The sequence below is a fragment of the Sinocyclocheilus rhinocerous genome, unplaced genomic scaffold, assembly GCF_001515625.1.
Source record: "Sinocyclocheilus rhinocerous isolate Xijiao unplaced genomic scaffold, SAMN03320098_v1.1 scaffold448, whole genome shotgun sequence".
Classification (NCBI taxonomy): Eukaryota; Metazoa; Chordata; class Actinopteri; order Cypriniformes; family Cyprinidae; genus Sinocyclocheilus; species Sinocyclocheilus rhinocerous.
This window is the reverse complement of record NW_015651514.1, coordinates 643,048-649,540: the sequence shown is the minus strand read 5'-3', so window position 1 is coordinate 649,540 and position 6,493 is coordinate 643,048. Positions and strand designations below refer to the sequence as shown.

The 6,493-nt window shown below is 34.4% G+C and overlaps 1 pseudogene; it reads right to left on the bottom strand.

The window, feature by feature from the left end:
- Window positions 1-3,435: 3,435 nt before the first annotated feature.
- LOC107713016 (zona pellucida sperm-binding protein 3-like) lies at window positions 3,436-4,447 on the bottom strand (annotated as a pseudogene).
- Window positions 4,448-6,493: the final 2,046 nt, after the last annotated feature.

Here is a 6,493-nt window from a genome sequence, read left to right as displayed (position 1 = left end):
TTTTTTTTTTAGAATCAGATATGCTGTGCGTTTTACTGCATACTAAATAGTAAGTAAATACTTTTCTTTAGTTAGACTACTTAAAAAACAAACAAACAGCAACAGTATGCATCATGCATAAGTAAACACTAGTATGCTGTTCAGTGTTGCTGACAGTATATGACCTCAGCATGTTTGATGTTCAAGAGTGTCCAGTTAACATCAAATGTGTCAATTTGACATTCAAATTAGCATTTTTTCCCCCCTGAAAAAATATTGTTTGGTTCATTTATCACACTGGAAAATTAAAGGCTACGTTCGGAATAGCACACTACCATACTACTCTCACTGATACTGCAGTGTGCATACTCTGCATTAGTCTGTGCATTTTCTAGCGTTATTTTAGTATCATTGAGATACCATTATAGTTTTTATTAATATTTTGAATTCGATTTTTTTTTTATGATTTCTGTTTTCATTTTGATTTTAAAGTTTTAGTAATTGTTTCTTTTTAATTAGTTTAATTCGTTTTTCTTAAATTATAATGATAAATGTTGCCTTGGTAACTAGCTGAAAAAACAAACAAACCTATATTCTATTTAAATAAAAAAATATATTTTATTATATTTTACAAATATCTAAACATATCAAGATACATTTACTTGAGAAGTAAGATACTTTGTTGTTTTCTGAAATGTTTTTACCTAAACAAGAAAAAATTGAATAAAGTTAATTTTCCTTATCCCATTGGCAGATTTTATAGCATAAACCCACGTGATTTTGATAAATATTATGTCTTGTTTTCGGATAAAAAAAAATAAATAATAAAAATTAGCTTAAAATGAGAAAAAAACATTTTTGCAGGACGGGTCTCAGAGATGGTCTCATCCGGCGGTTTATCCTCCACAGGTCGTGGTTTCTGCATCATGAGGTGTGTAGTTTCATCTCTTTATGTATTCCAGTCTCTCCTCCTGCGCTGTGGAGGTTTTATATATTCATTAGTCTTCATTAGGCCAAAACACAAAGAGCACAAAGAATTAACGGATCCCCCCCCCAATGCACCGCTGTAGCAGTCACCTGCGCTTTTATTTGGAGAAGGAAAGGAAGGGAAGTGAGAGAAAGACAGAGAGTGTCAGGGATTGAGTACGGGGGAATGGATGTGCAGACAGCACACGTGACGGGACTGTGTAATATTTCTCCAGATATGAGACACTTACATTTACACTTCACCTGAGACTCACTCTGAAACACATCAAACGTTTAATGCTGAAGTGTGTCATTTCTGTGCCAGTGTAGGCCTATTTAGTGACCAAGAACTTTGTGTTTACAATAATGCGTTTGCAATAGAAAACATTGCATTTAATAACACATTTTTAAAGATTTAAAAAAAAAAAGTCTCTTATGCTCAAGGCCGCATTTATTTGATCAAAGATGCAACAAAAACAGGAATACTGTGAAATATTACAATTTAAAAGAACAGTTTTATATTTGAATATATTTTAAAATGTATTTCTGTGATGCAAAGCTGAATTTTCAGCATCATTACTCCAGTCTTTAGTGTCACATGATCCTTCAGAAATTGTTCTAATATGCTGATTTGCTAATTAATTTAAAATTATTTGTAATCAATTTAAATTTAATTGTCAACATTTTTCAAGATTCTTTGAGGAGTAGAAAATGTAAAATTTTCTATTGTAATAAACCTTTAATCTTTTTGGCTCCATCAAGTTGTGATCTGTTTGAATTGACCTGGAACAGTGGGCAGGGGCACTACAATGTTGCTTGTTTAGTTTGGGTTAAGGTTTATTATAATTCTGTCCTTCCTCCTAACCCCTAGACTGAGGAGCTCATAACACTTCCTTTAAAGGGGTCATAGAGAGACTGTTTACTTTAGCCGCATTCATCGTGAAACTTGCTAATTAGCACATTATTAGGAAAGGCGATTTGCAAAGATTCGTTAAAAAAACCTTACACTCATTTCTTCTGTAGATGAGGCTGGATCACGAATGATTTGTGATTTGTGACGTCACACAGACAGGCATCTGAGATCGGCTCGATTTGAGAAAGGGGTAAAGATTTTAGTAGATTAACAAAAAAACACTGGGTGGATTTTTATCATTACAGGGTGGTTGTGTACACACACTGCCAACACGACACGGAGATCTGGCATCTGTAGAAATTCATCTGCAATAACACACATCTGTCAACATGCAGCACATTTGTAAAGCAGGGCTTGGAATATAGTTTGTACAGTATGTCTGGCAGCCGTACGTGAACTACTGAGGTAGAACTCCAGTCTACTGCGTTCAGATCGTTTGCATTGCATTTGAAAAACATGGTAATATTTCTATTTTCATAACAGCACCAACATTATAAAGCCCCAGTGACACTGACATTGAAAATGAATGACTCTGGTTGCTTGGCTCTCAAAGTCAATGACAGCAGGTGATTTGAGCTTTGAGAATCTTGTTCATGATGTGATGCATTAAAAATGATGTTTTTGCACTCAGAAAAAAGATAAATGGTCACTTTAAGGAAATCATTTTGTTGCTTGTGTTTAAAAAAAAAATAATGTTTTGCATGCATGTAATTAATTTTGATTTGAGCTATAAACCATGCATTTTGCTGCTCAAAAATACAGTAAAAACTAAATCCAAAATGCATGGTTTACAGCAAAAAAATGTATGACTGTCAATAGCAATTAATGCAATAAATAATGCAATAAAAACATAACAAAAAACAGAGATTATAAAACAGATTATAAATCTAGTAGTTTTCATTAATACAGTTTAAATAGTAATTTAAAATAAGTATTTATTAATATATATATATATGAAGAGTTCATTTGCAAAAGCAGATAACTCCGTTTTTAACAATTCTCAAAAATCATAGTTTTTCATTGTGCATACAAATTAATCTCAATCAAACTGCAGTTGGGTTATTTTGATTAAGTAAAAAAATAACAAAAAAATACAGCTAATACAATAAAACACAATAAAAACATGATAACATAATAAAAAACATGATTTTTGAAAATATCGATATCGATAAATCCAAAATGCATGGTTTACAGCAAAAAAATGTATGACTGTCAATAGCAATTAATGCAATAAATAATGCAATAAAAACATAACAAAAAACAGAGATTATAAAACAGATTATAAATCTAGTAGTTTTCATTAATACAGTTTAAATAGTAATTTAAAATAAGTATTTATTAATATATATATATATGAAGAGTTCATTTGCAAAAGCAGATAACTCCGTTTTTAACAATTCTCAAAAATCATAGTTTTTCATTGTGCATACAAATTAATCTCAATCAAACTGCAGTTGGGTTATTTTGATTAAGTAAAAAAATAACAAAAAAATACAGCTAATACAATAAAACACAATAAAAACATGATAACATAATAAAAAACATGATTTTTGAAAATATCGATATCGATACCGCACTTAGTGCGGACACCCGATCGACATAGTCCACAGCAGCCCAGAAGCCCTGAGCTCAATAAAGGAATATCTTGGAGAGGTGGTGTTCACACTAGGGGCTGCAGTAGCCACACAACCATCCACAAAGATGCGCAGAGGAACATGGTTGTACTGCTTCACAGAAGCTTCAAGCTTCAGGAATTGCCCTAGGAAGTACTGATTGGATGGCCTCTCAAACATCCAGTCATCAGTCATGAGCCTCAGGAGAACACAAGAACTTCCTCTGCAACTTTAGTTGCAGCAAAAGGAACCCAAGTTGGCAACAAGATATTGCTGCTTACATTATACAACCTTGAATAGTGGCACTCAATTCCAACAACTGCTACATCAGCCCTTACAATGGGAGTTCCTACTAAAGCCGCAGGAGTATAGAGGAGGTTGAATGTATACACAAGCTCATTATCAGTCATCACCAGAGAGCTGTCACATGTCTGGAGCTCATACTCAAATACAAGAACTTCAGCTTCTGGATTCTCCCCTACAGCTGCACAGTCTCCTAAAGTGAGAAATGAAGGATTCACCAGCTGACCAATACCAAAGAAGTCCTTCTTCACCTCCACATGCACGAAGTTCTCCCCACATTGTGCTGCAACACTCTGGGGAGCTATAGGTTCACGCTGCTCAAAAGGCACATCTGGCTGTTGGGGTTCTTCTGGCATTACTGGAAAATGCCAGGTCAAAGGTGCCATAGGAGCCTGCATAAGCTGTTTGGACTGACTACTTCCAGGTTCTTGAAGCTTCCGTGCATCCACCCCAGCAGGCCTCATTGCAGGTCTTGGAGGCTGAAAAGTTGTTGATGCCTGTGGATCTTGAACAGATTGCTGAAGAGCTAAAACTGGCGACTGTTGCTGTTGGAATCTTAGTGGATCCTGGCCTTGTTGAAATCTTGACCACTGTGCCAAACTCAAGTCAACTGCAATAAGCAACAACAATCCAACACAACTAAAAACCACCAGCCTCATTGTTAAAAAAAAAATCTGAAGTTATCTGTTTTTGCAAATAAACTCTTCATAAATATATGACTCCAAACTGAACATTAGCGTATAAATGTTTCTGTGTATAAATGCGTTCTGCTATTGATATTTGATGAAAAAAAAGTTATTACAAGTTAAAATATCAATTTTAAATAACTTTTCTATTTGAATATATTTTAAAATGTCATTTATTTCTCTAATGCAAAGCTGCTTTTTCATCAGCCATTACTTCTGCTCACCAAGGCTGCATTTATTTGATCAAAAATACAGTAAAAACCGTAATATTGTGAAATATTACAACTTAACTGTTTTATATTTGAATATATTTTAAAATGTAATTTATTCATCCGATGCAAACCTGAATTTTCAGCAGCCATTATTTATGCATACCATGGGTGCATTTTTGAAAACTAAAAATACAGTAAAAACTAACTTTAACATTATTGTGCACATACATCACTGACGCTTTTTTGGGGGGATTGTAATATTTACCTAGATAACGCTCCTGCAAAATGTATGTTTTATAGCTAAACTTATGACTGTCAATAGCAATTACTCACTTGCAATACAAAACAAAATGAAAAAAAAAAAAAAAGATTGTTACACTAACCACAAAATAAACGTATTCCTGCTCAATACAGATCATAATTCTAGTACTTGTCATAAATGCATTGTATGCTACGGTATAATTGTAAAGTATTTTTACACTGTTGTTCAGTTTGGTGTCGGCAAGATTTTACTTTACTGAGGTTCATGTTTTAGATAATATTATCACTGGCAATAGCAAAAAAATTATATGCATTGCAATACAAAACAAAAAACATGAATAACAAAACCACTTCCAAAAAGTGATCATATGCCCCCTTTTCTGGGTGTAAAAATAATTTTTAATGACTGAACATTTTTGGTGTAGGATTTACCAAGTGAAATTCAGAAAGTCAAAAATTGCTTGCAAATTGTACAAATCAGTACGAAGAAATGACAAGTAACATTTAACTAAACATGAAATTCTGAAGAAAAGACTGAAATAGTATTTACTTGTAAAACTCTTTTTACACAGTGAGAACTGTTTTTTCTCTTTGTTTTGTAATTTTAACTACACAATAGTTTTTTTCATGCCTCCATTTCTGAAGGTAAATGAGCAGTTTTGTGTGTTAGCTGACAGGTCGCTAAAGGCATCGGTTGAGTTTAACGAGAGGTGGTTAATTAGTCCAACACGACAGACCAACGAAAGGCCATGAGGTTGATTATAAAGTGATTATCCTCGATATATACAGAAAAATCCTCTGTTTCTGTCTCTCACCTGTCTGAAGAAAAACACACCTTCGCTGGACGTCGCTAGCCTGGAGAAAAACAAATGAATCGCTGTTGTGACCTTTCCACCAGCTCAAAGATAAAAGAGCCTCGTCTGCCATGATTGAAAATTAGTGGACTTACTTTCCCCGCTTATGTTAAACTTGGGTGTACTGGCAGTAAAGAATAAAAGTGAATCTGTTTCTTAATTTATGTCAATTTGGCTGTCCTCCAGTCTCAGCAGATGATTGCGTTTGTCTGGCCGAAATTACAACCTGCCTGTTTTGGGATGAGTGTTGTAAATGATCGTCTGGCCTCTCAAAGGTTTATACTGGCTAAAGTGTGTGTCCACGGCTGGGCTCGTGCCAAAAGGTTGCAGCTGGATGGAGCACGTTGAGATCTCTGGATGTGGAGCGTCTTCACGCTCAAAGTGGCATGTGAGTGACTGTAATTACAGCACTGATAGTCCTCCATCAGCCAGGCCTGGAGCTCACATCTGAAACACAGAAAGATGGGTTTTCATCTGCACTCCTGACTAAAGGGGCTTTCTGAAGGGATAAGGGTAGTTCTGTCATCATTTACTCACGTCATGTTGTCGATGTCAATGTTATTTGATAAAAACTAAAACCATGAAATACATTTTTGTTACTTGAAATAAAAGAAACTCTAACTGAAATATTTAAAAAATGGTGTAGAAACAATTTTCACTATGTGTGTGTGTGTGTGTGTGTGTGTGTGTATATATATATATATAT